Here is a 15517-nt window from a genome sequence, read left to right on the forward strand (position 1 = left end):
GTGTTAAGACCAAGTTCCCCTCAAATCTTAAACATTAATAATTGTTGTTGTTGTTGTTTTACGTATTAGTTCCCTCACTATATCTTGGGCAATAAAGACATGGAAAGCCAATAAAGACAATCCTATCAACATTCAAAGAAGGTCCAATACAACAAGTGGGGGGAAATAAATGAGAGGGAAGGGTAATAAATTGAGGACCAATACTGGTCTCTTTTAAAATGACCTTTGAAAAGAAATATTGTAGGTATTGTTTCAAAATGGAAAGGGACGGGCTGACGGATTTCAGGGCCAACAACTTCCATGTTCTAGAGTTTATCACGTAAGGTGTGATGAGGAGACCTCTAAATTACAAGTGGTGTATGAGGGCAGATTTCTGTCTGATCAAGGCTGAAGGAGATCTGAGATGAAGCCAGGGAATCTTATTACCTCTATACCTAGCCATATTTTGCCTATTAATTTTTTTATTTTTCTAAGTAAAAGAAGAATTTGATCTGAATCTTTCCCTAAAACTTGTATCAAACTTTTCTGGAGGTCTGAAATAGCTCCATTAACTTTTTAAAATAAGATTTTTATGGTCCTCTGCATTTCCTGAGTTCTGCTAGGCCCAATGCAGAAGTACTGAAATACTGTGCCAAAACCTTTTCTTCCAGTATTTTCATTCCATTAGAAACCAGGAAGTGATGTGAATACTGCAAGCAAGTCTATTCTCCCAAGACTTTCAGTCCAATCTATTGAGTAAAGGGGTTTGGATAAGTTTGATTAAGCTTATAAATGGTTGACTCAGTCCTTCATCCCTCAGAAGCAGATAAATTGAATCATGGGTTCCATAAAGAATAAACCTTGCCAGACAAACTTGATTGCTTTTTTGATAGAATTACAAAATTAGCAGATGATGGGAAAGCAGCAGACATAATATATTTGGATTTCAGTAAAGCACTTGATACTGTGTCTCATACAACCTTACTTGACAAATTAATTCAAATTGGCTGGGAGTAGAGCACTGGAATGAAAACAAGCTCAAAAGATTATAAACAAAGGATAAGGACAAATGGCAACATATAGATATCTGCACATACCTTGCCACTGCTTCCTTCCCTCAGTGTGCTGGAGACATCCACCATTGCCTTGTCCTGGAAGAAGAGGAGGCAGGCTGCCAGAGGCCTACTTCTGATGGATCTGGCTGTCTCAGGTGGTCTTGAGGACCTGCTGCAATACTAGTGGACAGACATGAAGGACTGGTAACCACTCTCGCATGCTGATGTGCTTTGGGCCACAGACACCGACTAGACAGAGGTGAGAATGGCTCCTCTGCAATCTGAGATGAGGGCCTGGAGAGATGGTATGCTCTTCAAGGCTTCAGCTTTCTTAGTGCTGTATCCACATGCAACACTCCTTAGAGTGATAGCACAGCACTGCACTTTATAGGACTTTCCAGCAGGCTGACACTCAAAAAAGAAGGTAGCTGCTTGCTTGTTCAAAGACTCTTTGGTGGTGCAGGGAGTACATATTTGTCCAGCTGGGAGGAGGAGCAGAACCCCTTTAAAGATGTCTACCTGGAAAACGGAAAAGATACAGGAATCTTTAAAGTACATAGGCCATTTTGAGGACAGACTGGAATTTGGTACCCCAGACATCCTGGACTAATTTGCTGCAGCACTTTAGGGAAGAGAGGGATAACACTCCTAATCCAAAATGTTCTGGTGTGAACTCGCATTATTGCATTTAGTTCTGAGTGCCACATAATCACAAAAATATTGACAAACTGGAGTAGATTTAGAGAAGAGCAACCAAAATAACCAGGTGCTGATGTGATGGCATTAGCCATGGGAAAATATTTAAAAGAGCTAAATATGAAAAGTTTGGCTAAGAGTCAACTTTGGGGAGTTGACAAGATAGCAGTCTACAAATATAGGGAGGGTATAAACAGAAAGGGACCGATCTTGCCATCCAAACTCAGGCAAATTCCCATTGACTCCAGCAGTTTTGTTCGAGTAAACAGGGGCAGGATTGGGCCCCAAGGAGCAGAGCGAATTATTTAATTTGAAGCAAGGTGGTATAACTAGGGGGGAAAAGATTAAAGGCAAATTTAGGCTGAAACAGAAAAAAATTCATGACAGTGAAATCTACAGGACTACTAGGCTGTAGAATAGTCTTTCAAAGGAAATGGCGAAGTCTCATCTATTGGGACATTTAGATCTAGTCTGGATAAAACAGGCTTTTTCAACAGGGATTGCCCTGGCCTTCACTGAACTCTTGAAAGTCACACCATGCACAGAGGGATCAGTGAAGTTTAGGGCCTTGCCTACTCCTCAAGAAAGGCAAATCCCTCATCCCGCCAGTGGAAACATCTTTATTCTGGCCACCTATGTTTTTCCAGAGGAAAGGGGAAACTAGACCTCTGTTTCAGTTCTCTTCTTCCTTTAAGTCTGCCTCTCCCTGCATCTCCATTTTCCTCTCTTTCTCTGTGCCTTTCGTTTCATTGAAAAGGGCCAGATCAGCAGCTGCAGAAGAACTTGATTAGTGCCTTCCTCCTGTACAGAAAGAAGCCTTTTCTCTGTAGCACTGATCCTAGTCAGTTTTACTTTTGAGGCAATACCATTGATAAAATCCTTCTGGACAAGAGCATCCTACAGACCTCAGCTACTGTAAAGGAGGTTGCATCTATCACCTAATCAGAATGGGTTTGGGGCAGGCAGTTCTACTAATTTGTTTATTTCAGTTCAGCTGTTAATCTTTTCAAATACCAAAAGCCTGAATCTGAAAATCCACTGTTTTGCTGAGACCTTTCAAGTAAAAGGTCAAAGGCAATTTTTTATTGATTGTTATAAACCTCCTTATAGAAGTAAAGCTTTAAGTTTTACTATTTAAATACAGTGTTTAAAGTTCCTTTTTGGATTGTGAACCTATTTTAAAGCAGGATGGAAACAGGTCTTCAATCAGCCTCTTGTATACTTCACCTATACTGCCAGAGGCCAAAATAATATCACTTTTTTGGATTAGACAGCCTACAGTGGGGTCACAAATGCTAACTGTACTTAAAAACCTTGGGCCTGACTCTTCAGTCTTTATTCAGACTCAGAGTTCACTGAAAGCAAATAAGATTAGCCATAATAAACAAGCTTAGCATTTGTTTGCAATCTTAGCAATTATAAACAGTTAAATGTATTGGAAAATAAAGGGCCTGAACCTGCTGTTCTTCTTCAGACTAGTGCAAACAAATGCTTATATGTGGCTGAATGCAAGACTTGTGCCTGAAGTGTGCTCATTTGAGTTTAATTTAAAGAAGAACAGCAGGTTCAGGCCTTTATTTTCCAATATATTTAACTGTTTAGTATTGCTAAGATTGGCTTCTTACATTTTGTCCATTTCAACAAGTAAAATGGATGCAGTTTTCTCTTAACTTTTACAGTGATTCTAATAATACTTAGTACTTTGTGAGACCATGTGGCGCTAACTATTCCACCACCCTTTCCCCCAACCCAGGAAAGACTGACTTCATTCTCAGCAACTTTTAATCAAATCTAGACAAATGTTGAGAATTTTTCTGATTAGGCTAGAGTGCTTTTTTTTTGTTTGTTTCTTTTTTTAACCAAACCTTATCTAGGACTAGAGGTTTTGGGGAAGTAGGAATTAACTTGGGTTAGCAATAGGGAATGGGTGTCAGGGACAGATGACTAGCGAGAACAATAAGTAGGTCAGAGATACTTTCTTCCCACTTCTGTTTCTGAGGGGTGGCAGGAGGGCAGTATGGGTCAGCCTGGTGTTCCTGGCTTGCTCGGGTAGCTGGGCAATGGAGAAGAGGGAGGATGATTTGGGGAATTTTTTTTAAGTAATTCCGGTGATATAGACAGTAAATGTAATTTATAGATGTCTGATCTATTATGCTTACATGATGTATGTCTATTATTGTCTTCTCTATTTAGATTGCAAATTCTTTAGGGCTGGGACTGTCTCCCTCTCTGTGTCTGTACAGAGCCTAGCGCAATGGAACTCCCTAGGAGCTAGCATAATACAAATAATAATAATTATATAGCATTTTTAATCTTCAGAGGACCATATAAACACTAATTAACCTCTTTATCCATGTATTCTTTACTATAAGTATGACATATAAAATGCACCAAGCAGGAACAGAAACAGCTAAGATAGCCTGCACAAGGCCATAGAGTGAGTCCGTAACACAGCCAGAATTAGAAAACTGGAATCCTTAGTTCCCACTTCTGTATTCAGAATACTAAAGCAAATCTTTCTCTGTGGCCCCAATGAAATGATAAAAATGTATATCCTGAGATAGTTCTTCCAAATAGTTTCTTGTAACTAAGTTGTATTGGTAGATGCTAATCAATGTAGATGGAGTGTTTCTTTTAAAAAAGCTCATTGAAAACTAGAGCTGAACAAATAATTTTCAATCAGCAATTTAGTCATCCGATTTCACTTTTTTGTCCGTTTGTGGATTGCTTATAAACAGATTGTAAAATTCTTAAATGTATTCATTATTCAGAATTATTTACAAATTTCTTCAGCCGATAATTCTTGATCTGCAGATTATTAATCTTTAAATTGTAAATATTCAAAACTTGAGCTCTGTTGATCAGTTATACCGTATAAGTAACATGATATGTTTCTGTTCCTTGACTGAATGACTTCAAGATACAAACAAGTAATGTGAACTGTGAATATTATAATAAAACATATAATTCAAAATTTGCACCATGATAGTACATTAGATAAGTCACATGGTGTAATTTTTTTTCTCTCATTGGATGACTTATGTAACTAACTAATACTATAAATTTTATAATTGAATGAACAATTCAAATTTATTTTTGATCAATACTCCAGCAATAAAACTTAGGATTCACTTTTCACGGGTATTTCAAACCAGTGAAACTCAAATACTCTATTTTCACAGAACGCAAACATAAAATGGTCACGAACACCAATGTATTGAAATTTGCTTTCTAAGTCAAGAAATTTTTTTACATTAATTGTTAATCTCCATTGAAAACTATTCTCAACCATTTAACAAAGTTGAATACGATCCACACAGGCCAATACAACTACATTACCTGAAACAACTCTCAAGAAGCAATTCAGGATCGGACACATTTTTATGGGGCTTATCACCAGGTAGGCTGTGGTATATTTTAGTGTGATTCTTGGGTGCACAAGAAATCCCCATATCTGTAGCCAATTCCCATAATGTGGGGATGTTTTGTCAATTCTGTACTTGAGCACTGTTTTCAGCCAGGAGCAGTTGTAATTATCTCTTCTTATTTTAGGAGTTTTTAAATGTTGAGGTTTGATATTCTTGTAGGCCAGTCTTAGCACCAAGAGACTCCTGCATGCAACACGGCCAGTGCACTCCAAACTTGGCATACCGGGGGCGCAATTAAAAAGTTTGGTTTGTTTGAAAGATGCTGGTTCTTTATGCTTAATACAGTAATTCTGTTAGAATGAGTCAAGTCTTTCAACCAAGAGAAATTTTAAGGGTGTAAATGTATAGCACTCTTTTTATCCCCGAGCTTGGGCTCCTTCTGAGGGAAGACTCCCAAATGTGTTCAGTTGTGGGTGACATTATTTTGTGCTGGGGCAAATGTCACTTTAAGCATTTTAGAGAGACAAGGAGGGTGAGGTAATATCTTTTATTGGTCGAACTTCTGTTGGTGAGAGAGACAAGCTTTCAGGCTCCACAGAGCTCTTCTTCAGGTCACCTTGTCTCTCTCACCAACAGAATTTGGTCCAATAAAAGATATTACCTCACCCACCCTGTCTCTCTAATACCCTAGGACCTACACAGCTACAACACTGCATACTTTAAGCACTTAGCAGAATACAAACTAGAAGAGAAAGGCTAGTAGTGCATTAACTCTTGTGTAACCTAACCACCCCTAAACTTTGCAGAGAACATCCCCTCTTTGTGACCATATTCAGTACATCATTTACCAATGCAGTAGAAATAGTGAATTGGGCTATTATGAAGGACTCCCACATTCAAGTGCAATCCATGGGCTTCCACTCCCTAAACTGCTGGAGCAAACAGCAACAGAGAGATCACCCATTAGGATCCAGTTGTGCATCCACCAGTCCATGCTATGATGTTCCCCAGCCTAACTGCAATCCCTAATTTTTCTCTTCTGTTTCTATTCTGCTCTACTTCACTTGGCACTGATGCCACACCCATCATTATGTAAGTGTCTAATTTTATAACAATCTTACAAAACACCATCCAAACACACAACAGGACATGGCGGGGGGGAGATTTGATCTTGGTCAGAAGGTTTCTTAGATGATTTTCAGTTTTCTGCCACAAATGGAAATGTCTTTTAAAAACGTTATAGTCTTTGAAACAGGATGCTAGGGCTACAAATTGTAGTAAAATTGTATGATTTAATTCCCATTTCTGTCAATGAATCAGCAGTATTAAGGATACGGTAAATCCTTGTAATTGTTGTACTCTGCCTGCTGACAATGAAGGATGGCATGCTGAGTGTCAATGCCTCTTTCTAAGGGCTAGTTTTGTGCACACGGTTAAGCCAGTGCTTTGTCATAAGACCTCTGGATCTTTGCCATCAGAATCAGGGTCAGACTCAAGAAAGCTTCCCTGGTGAAGTAAAATTGGAACATAATGCTACATGTCCAAGCTAGCGTGTCTGTCTACAGTATGTGCATGTGTTATGTTGGGTAACAAGACATGACAGATAGGAATGCTTGATTTCTCAGCAGGTACAGCAGATCGGCTATTTATTTATTTTAGATCTGTTTGCATGAAGATACCATATGTGCCTCATTCAGAAATAAAGGGTTTTTTTTATTAGTGAAATTTAATGCAAAAGTTTCTCCATTTCATTTTGGGTGATGGAAATAAAGGGAGGCAGGAAAGCAACTGAAAGAAGGGCATAGCTGGGGCCCTTTTGTTTGTATGTCTGAGGATAGCTAGGATAAAACACCAAAGGACATCTATATGTAAATAGCTAGACCAGCTAATATCTGAATATACTTGACACTTTTAAAGGTTTAAATATGTTTTACAATTTTTATTTGCACAATTTTCAAGACCATGGCCATTTCTGCATTTAGCCATGCAACAATGTGAAAAGCCACATTTGCACAATATTTTGTGCATGTAAACTTCCAAGATGAGGCAGAATAGGTAGAGAGGCCATACTTAAAACTGACCTTTTGTTGGGAGAGGCAGAGTGAAAAAAACTAATTATTTATACAGTCACTTATTCCTTACACACACGTATTATGTACAGTTATCTTGTGCTGAGAGAGAAGAGGCGGGAGGAAGCAATCAGGAGGGGAGTGGAGAGAAGACTAGATGTAGCAGATGGTGGAGGACTGGGTGACAGAACATCAAGGTTTAGGACATTTTACTTCGGATGAGGCACTGAATTGAGATATTATACTAAAAGCACACACGTGAAAGAGGATATACATGGATTCAAGCCGTGCACAGAGTTCATGACAAAGTGGATGAACCTCAAGAGCAGCTAAAAAGATGTGCGCTCAACCTTGCAGGTAGGTGCCAAATCCTATGCTCACCCAAAGTGCAAGGCCATCATAGTTAGCATCAATAAGTGCATGCACCCATGGCACAGGGGAAGAACCTGGGGCTCGGGCCCCATCAGGATTGCTTCCCACTGTTATCAGTATGTAGTGAAAGCATTACTGATGTGATAGGAGCTGGTTGTGCAATTGCACACAATCATAGGGCTAAAGGTTATCAAACATGTTTAGCAGTATCAATCAGGAGCAACTAAAGCAGCACAAAGCTAGACTTTCTCCATAAGACACTACCATAGATGGATCAGAGAATAATGGGAGTTTGGTTGACAGATTATGATCCTGATCCCGTATCCAGCCCAACCTCAGCATTTGAAAATGCACCACAAAAAAGTCATACCCAACTTTGACAATGTTTTCACTTAAGCAAAAAATTATCCATAAAACAATGAATTTTCATGAAAGACCTATTCCCACAAAGGGGTTAATTTGGAGTGCTCTCAGTTTCAGTATGAATATTTTGTATAAATACACTAAAGAGCATAGTAAAAATAAAGTACACTAAACATCAATAATGACTAGTTAGCTAAAATACAGTACTGGGCCAAAATCTGGTCTCATTTTAATGGGTGGTAGCTTCCAATTCACCCCATTCCTGAGAGGATACTCTCATGAGAAACACATTGCATGACATAACAGGAAATTATTTCTGGACAACAGTGGAGGATATAACTAAGCCATTTCAGACATTTCTAACACAATGAATATATATTAAATTATATAAGAAATATGTGTGCATTAACATTTCCTTTTCTATTTTGTTGGGATTGAAACTCTTCTTCCATAGGTGGGCTTATAAATTTGCCAGGGTTTTGAGTTCTGACCAGTTTGCAGCATGTTATATTCAGGCTGTATGATCTCAACAGGACAGCACAGAAAGGGAACAGACACAGAGGATCAGAAGCAGTCAGGGAACATTAACTGCATACATGCATAATTATTACTACAGTGACCTGATGGAAATTCTGCAAGGAATTCAGAACGTGACTGTGTACAAGGAACATTAAGAATCAAGCCTTTCTTGATCTGTTTTGTGTTTCCAGACATATTTTATCAAGATGATATAATAAATAATATAAATAAATACTAATTCATAACAATATCTTGCATTGTGATTGGACCTTTTAGCAGAGGATATCTGGGGATTTTGATAATGAAAAAGCACTACAATAATATATAAAATCAAGCTGAATATCTCCACATTGTGGCCCAGACAAAACAATATAAAAATCACAAAAGGGAAGATTAGGGTACTCCGACTGCCACAGTCCACACTGTGGACTGTTTTGTGTATTAATTTTGAACTATTATGAAACTATTGTGACAAATTAAGGAGGAAGAACACCAATGCACTTTAATTGTTATGATTCCATTCCACACTATGCATAATGTATACAAATTAAATGTTGTGTGACAATTTAATATGATTGACAGGTCAGATTTGTGGACTGTAGATTATGGAGTTTCATTATATGCTGAAATTAATAAAACACAATCCACTGATCCATGGTTTTATAGCAGCCTGTCTCAGTCTAAGGTCAAACTAGAAAAGTTTTCTGACAAGTGCTGTAGGTCTGATTCCCTGCTTTTGATGTCAATTAGATGTTTAACTAAATAAGTATGATATAAGCAAGAAGATACTCCAAAAGAAAAATGTAAAAACTACTAATTAAAAACAAAAGTTATGGTAACATAAGTGTCTTTAAGTTTTGCAATAATCCTTCCAGTACTTTTGCATCCCAAAAGACTCCAGATGTGACCAGCCACTGCAAAATGGTAAGTTGTTTATCAGCATTCTACACTGCAAACTGGCACCTGTAATTTCACTCTCACTTTGCATCAGCAGAATTAAGATACCTAGAAAAACCCTACCAAGACAAGTTTCTGTGTATTAATGTATAAACACTGATAGTAAAATGTCCATTCTCAAGGTGAGGTGCACATCATCAGATTATTCTTCCTTTTCTACTAGTCATGTGTACTATGATAGAAATGCTTTTTTCTGTAGGATCTTAAGGGTAACTGTCTCAAGCAAAAAGACAAAATGAAAATATATCAGCTACTTGATAGCACTGTTATTAAACAACTGATTTTTTTCTGCTCTTTCAAAGAATATCACCCCAATTTTTATTTTTTTCTGTAGTGGCCACAGGCATCTAAGCATGGGCTCTCCCTTGCCCACCAACTGTCTTTTTGAAAATCTAGGTAACAACCATAATCCTGCAACTAATCCTGACCTAATCATGCAACTTTTACTTGTGTGAGTAATCCTTATTCATGGAGTAGTCTCATTGAAATTATGGGATTGGGTCCTACATAAGTATAATTACGACTAGATGTTATTTTAAAAAACCAAAACCCCTGCCTACGCATACCAAACACTTGTTACTCCTTACTATTCTGACCTGTTTACATCTTCACTTTATCCTGGAACAGGGAGACTTTTGCTGGGTTGCTTGTTTTTAAAAACGGCCACCAGCTTCTTCAATTTGTTTCACTGTTTTGAATATCACCAGTGATGAACTCTACAAAAGAAGCCACGCTGTACTCAAATGGCAGATATCTTTGTAGAAAGTCACCTCCTTGTTTGTGCTAATTAATCTGATAAAAATACAGCTGGGTTATGTAAGATATTGTAAAATTCTTTTGCTCTTTGACTCTGCACTCTCACCTACAATTAATAATAATTAAATATGAACATACATTAAAATAAACTCAAAAGCCAAACAGCTAGAATTTAAGGTGGGCACAGAATTCTTAACTCCATCCTTTTGTGCATTAGTATTCTAATACTGTACATATGGCCTGATCCTGACTATTAAAGTCAATGGGAGTTTTGCTACTGTGTTCAGTTGAAGTAGAATCTGTAACCCTGATCCAAGCTTCACACAAATTTGGTGATACTACCCTGGGTTCCACTGTGCTCCATTAAGGATTTGTAATTTATTTGCTACTGTTTGCAATTTATTGGTATTGGAATGGGAATGGTTGAGTGAGTTCTAGGCTCAGCATGTAAAATAAGCTGCCCAAGGTCAGTTGAATCTTAAAAGCCTCTGTTTTTCTAATTTTTCTACAAGGAAAATATATGGAAATTGCTCTTTTGGGCAAGTTCTGCCAACTATCTCTCCCCCGATGGGTGCAATTTTGTGGGTAAGAGCAGAATGATTTCAGGTAATGTGGGTCTCTCATATGAATTACGCACACATCCTAGCTACAAATAGCATGAGGGCAGAATAAATATGTCCCTTATTGTACTTCACAGCTTAGATGGTATATACTGCAAATGGGCATTTAAACATAATAGGATTTGTATATTATGAATCTTTATTAAAACCCTCAGGCTACTGTTAATATATGGCCAGGGTTTGACATTGGGTTTTTTTTGTTTTGGTTTGGTTTTTTTGGTCTAAATTTATTGAGGATAGTGAGAGTGATACATTGCAATTCCACATTAAGGACCTGATTCAAAAACCACTGAAGTTAATGGGAGGTTTTTCAGTGACTTCAATGGGCTTTGGATCAGACTCTAAGTCCAGGATTTATAACTTGCCAAATAAGAGCCCTCTTCTTGCAAACCCCTTCTCATATACAACGCACATGTATGCAGGACTGGGCTGTTAGTTTTAAAAAAGGAACCTGGTTTTGGATGATAGGAGCTCAGAGAAATCACCCAGAGCCGGTATTCTCCCCATCCCCTCATTCCTATAACTTAAATAAAACCAAATAGATTTAAACCGATGGCTTGATTTTGTCATCAGAAAGATATGTGAGTGAGAATTGCTGTGTATCTTGTAAAAACATGCATGTGTAGAACTATTCCTGATTTTACAAGATACATGGGAATGTGTGCCTACTTACCTAAGCAGAGAAGTGAGCTCAACATTTACCAAAAAATAAATTAAAAAAATCCACCCTCTGGCTGAGACCTTGTCTGCCAAGTTTTAGTTGTGTATTCTCTTTTTCTTTCTTTTTTTGAGGCATATACTCTCCGCTTTTGCACTGAGAGGTGAATATACCCTTTTGTTTACAGTGAAGATTTAGAACCAAATTTCATTTACATCACTGAAACCCTAATGAGGCGATAAATCAGGGTAAGAATATAGTCAAGGTAACTGGATTGTACGGGTCAAAATTAAAGCAGAATTTGGCCCAATAGCTGAAAGTATAAACTAAAGACTGACCAAAGTGGAACACAAGATCAGAACATAAACCATGGATTTGATGAAGTTCAAATTCACATCAAGATCTGAACTTCATGACTGTGGCCTGTATACACAATGGGCAGAACAGAAACACCAAATCCAAACAGCCCTGGGCTTTGATTCCAAACTCCTTGGTTCTGGCCTATCTATAAAGTCCAGAAAATGAAAATGTTGACTGACTTTTAAACCAAAAGGGCCAACTAAAACCATTTTAACTTGTTTGAAAATCCTTGATGACTGGCCTAAAATTCAAAGTTCAGTTAAAATATCTTCCATATGATGGCGATAAACATTTTTTACACTCTGAAGTGTGACATTTCCATGTAAACTATTCATAAAATAAATTGTTTTTTCTGAAATGCACAAATAAAAATATGTTATTTTGTCAGGATATGGATGTGAAAATATTTCAAATTTTACACAACTGGGACCAATCAAGCAGTACTTGTGCATTGACTTCATTCTGAGTTTGGGTGTTTAAAGGCTGCAGATCTGGGTCTAGTGTTTAAAATAGCACATTTTTTTAACTTAGGGCATGGCTACACTGGAAACGTCAAAGCACTGTCGTGGGAGTGCTCCCGTGGCAGTGCTTTGAAGTGCGAGTGTGGTCACGCGCGAGCGCTGGGAGGCAGCTCTCCCAGCGCTCTTGGCAATCCACCTCCACCAGGGGATTAGCTCTGAGCGCTAGGAGCGTGGCTCCAAGCATAGAATCATAGAATCATAGAATATCAGGGTTGGAAGGGACCTCAGGAGGTCATCTAGTCCAACCCCCTGCTCAAAGCAGGACCAATCCCCAATCAAATCATCCCAGCCAAGGCTTTGTCAAGCCTGACCTTAAAAAATTCCAAGGAAGGAGATTCTACCACCTCCCTAGGTAATGCATTCCAGTGTTTCACCACCCTCCTAGTGAAAAAGTTTTTCCTAATATCCAACCTAAACCTCCCCCACTGGAGCACTTGGAGCCCGTCCACACTAGCGCTTTATAGCGCTCTGACTTGCTGGGCTCGGGGAAGGGTGATTTTTCACACCCCTGAGCCAGCAAGTTAGAGCGCTATAAAATGTAAGTGTAGCCAAGCCCTTAGCTAAAATGTAATGTGAATTCACTTTTTGTTCCTTAGAATTATTCCTTGAGAAAGAAAGATTGCAGTTGGTATCGTGTTGTATGTAACTAGGTAATGCTTAGCATGTTGTTTTCTAGGGGCATTGCTACACATGCAGATGTAGAGCGCTGTGAGTTAAACCTGCCTTTGTAGAGCACAGTAGGGAAAGCGCTGCAGTGTGTTCACGCTGACAGCTGACAGCGCACTGGCATGGCCACATTTGCGGCACTTGCAGCGGCACTGGGCGCAATGCATTATGGGCAGCTATCCCAGCATGCAAGTGACTGCAACGTGCTTTTCAAATGGGGGTGGGGTAGAGTGTGACGGGGAGTGTGTTGTGTGTATGGGGGGGAGAGAGAGTGGGTTTTTGGGGTGCTGAGAGTGTATCAGCATGCGGTCTTGTAAGTTCAGACTCCTCCTCCCCCCTGCCTGCCTCTCTCTCACTCACTCAAAGCAAACAATAAATGGTTGCTTTTTCTCAGAGCTGATAAGCAGCTGGCTTCTCCGAAACGGAGCTTTGAAAGGGCATTTCCTCATTCCTGCAGCCAATTTCCAACAATGACAAGAGTGGCCGCTTGACTTAAGGGGATTATGGGATGTTTCCGGAGGCTGGTCAGAGTGCAGTAATGCAACACCTCGTTCACACTGGCGCTGCGGCGCTCCAGCGGGGGTGCAGCAAACGTTATTCCACTTGCCGAGGTGGAGTACCAGCAGCGCTGTAGCTGAGGAGTCAGAGCGCTCTACGTGCCTTGCCACTGTGGACGGGTAGTGAGCTCGTGTGCCTGGGGGTCCTTTATTGCGCTGTGACTCACAAGTGTAGCCAAGCCGGAGATATTGCATTTTTCAGTTTCTAAGAGTGTGCTTTCTGCAGAAGCAGCTGCCATTTTGAGAGCTGAAGATGATGCAACATATGTTACAAAAGAGATACACTGCTCTCCATTTCTCTTTCACAGACACTTTACTTTTGTCTTTCTTGATTAGTTGTTTTCCTTTCATAAAAATAAAGGTAATTTAGACTGGAAGAACACAGTTTCTCAGTAAAACAGAACCGATAGCTAAAAAGCTGATAAAAGCCTCTAAGACCCTAGCCTCTTATTTGCCAACTTGGGGCATTGGCTGAAATGGGAATCTTAAGTGAGCAGAGACTGCAGAATCAGATCCTCACCTGTTTAGCTGTAAGCAACTTATCTTTTTATTGCTATTCTATGGAATACTTGCCTAAATATTAAAGGAAATAAAATATCAGTCACTAAAACAGTAGTAGTTTTTACTGGAAAATATTAAAACAAATAGTAATGTTATCATATATAAACTTTAATATCAACCTCCAAGAGGAAAATGATTTCTGATAGTTAGTGGAAACATAACATGAGGAACATTTTGTCTTATAAATAATATTAATACTGAGATGATGCAAGTAGTGAGATTGCCTAATTTAATTTTGCTGACAGAACACATAATGAGAATCTATGGAATATACAGTATAAACCCATTGTCTTGTAAGCAAAGCTAACGTCTCCAAACTGCACAGCAGCAAGTCCATGATTTAATTGTGAAGCTCTTCCCTCATAGGCAGCATTAATTCCATAAACCACGGATGTTAATTATGTTTATATTATAGAGACACAAACTTAATTGTTATCTCTTTTTTTAAAAAGGTGAACACAGACACTTTAAAAAAACAAAATATCTATTTAAATTTTCAAAGCTGTAAGAGGGAATATACATGTAGATTAAAGAATTACAAATAAATAGATTTTAAAACCAAAATGTTTGGGAATAATCTCCTCCTTCAGATATGTGACAAGACACAAGTTCAAAGTTCTCTGTTTTCTTTGACTTTGAACATTTTACAGTTTCTCATGTCCTTGTAAACCTCTATTGACCCAACAAAATCGCAACATACAGCAACTTTTGAAACAGGTGGATTTTAACACTAGCTTATGTGAGAGGCAGAATGCAGGGGGAACAATAATAAATTTAAGAAAGTAAAATTTGCTGCAGATACTTAATATTCAGAATTCTCAAGCTTGTTGGTTAGTTTCTGACTGGACAAAAAGGCCATTTATATATTTGTGCTCTCCAGTGCTTAGAGTGAACTGAAAAAAGTGTGCGTGAGGGGTGGGGTGGGGTGTCTACCTGGGAGCAGCAACTTTGGTAAGATAGTGCTTAAAGTATGCCTTTTAGCAAACCAGCTTAATTCCGCCCCCCCCCCCCGCTTTCTTTCTTGGGTTGTTTGGGGGTTTTTTTGTTTGTATGTTTGGGAGGGGAGGGGAGGACTGGGGGTGATGGGGGTTGTTTTGGCCTGCTCTGCCCTTTTAGCACTGGTACTCCCTCATTGAATGATAATATAGTAAAACGTAGAATTAGACATCCAGTCCAAATACTCATATTTATGAGTTCAAAATGGACTTTCCACAAATATTTGCCAATATTTGCTTAAAACGTACTGTTTCTATAAACATTCCTGTCAGTAAACTTATTAGTTAAAATATTTACAGAAAGCAAATAAAAGGGGGCACACACATGGCCAAATCAAATTCAACTTTCTGTCCTAGTAAATTCTTGTGGAAACATTTTTAAGTATGTTCCCAGCTCTGCTAAGTAATTGTATGAGACTCAGTGATAAACCAACAAATATATATT

The 15517-nt window shown here is 38.7% G+C and overlaps 1 long non-coding RNA gene across 1 annotated transcript in view; it reads right to left on the reverse strand.

The window, feature by feature from the left end:
* The window catches only part of LOC122465837, a 54173-nt gene that overhangs the window by 18089 nt on the left and 20567 nt on the right, over positions 1-15517 (reverse strand). Inside the window, exon 4 of the long non-coding RNA XR_006290934.1 lies at positions 1077-1553. This is a non-coding gene — a long non-coding RNA (uncharacterized LOC122465837). The remainder of the gene's footprint in view (positions 1-1076; positions 1554-15517) is intronic.

This window comes from Chelonia mydas, chromosome 5 (genome assembly GCF_015237465.2).
Source record: "Chelonia mydas isolate rCheMyd1 chromosome 5, rCheMyd1.pri.v2, whole genome shotgun sequence".
Classification (NCBI taxonomy): domain Eukaryota; kingdom Metazoa; phylum Chordata; order Testudines; family Cheloniidae; genus Chelonia; species Chelonia mydas.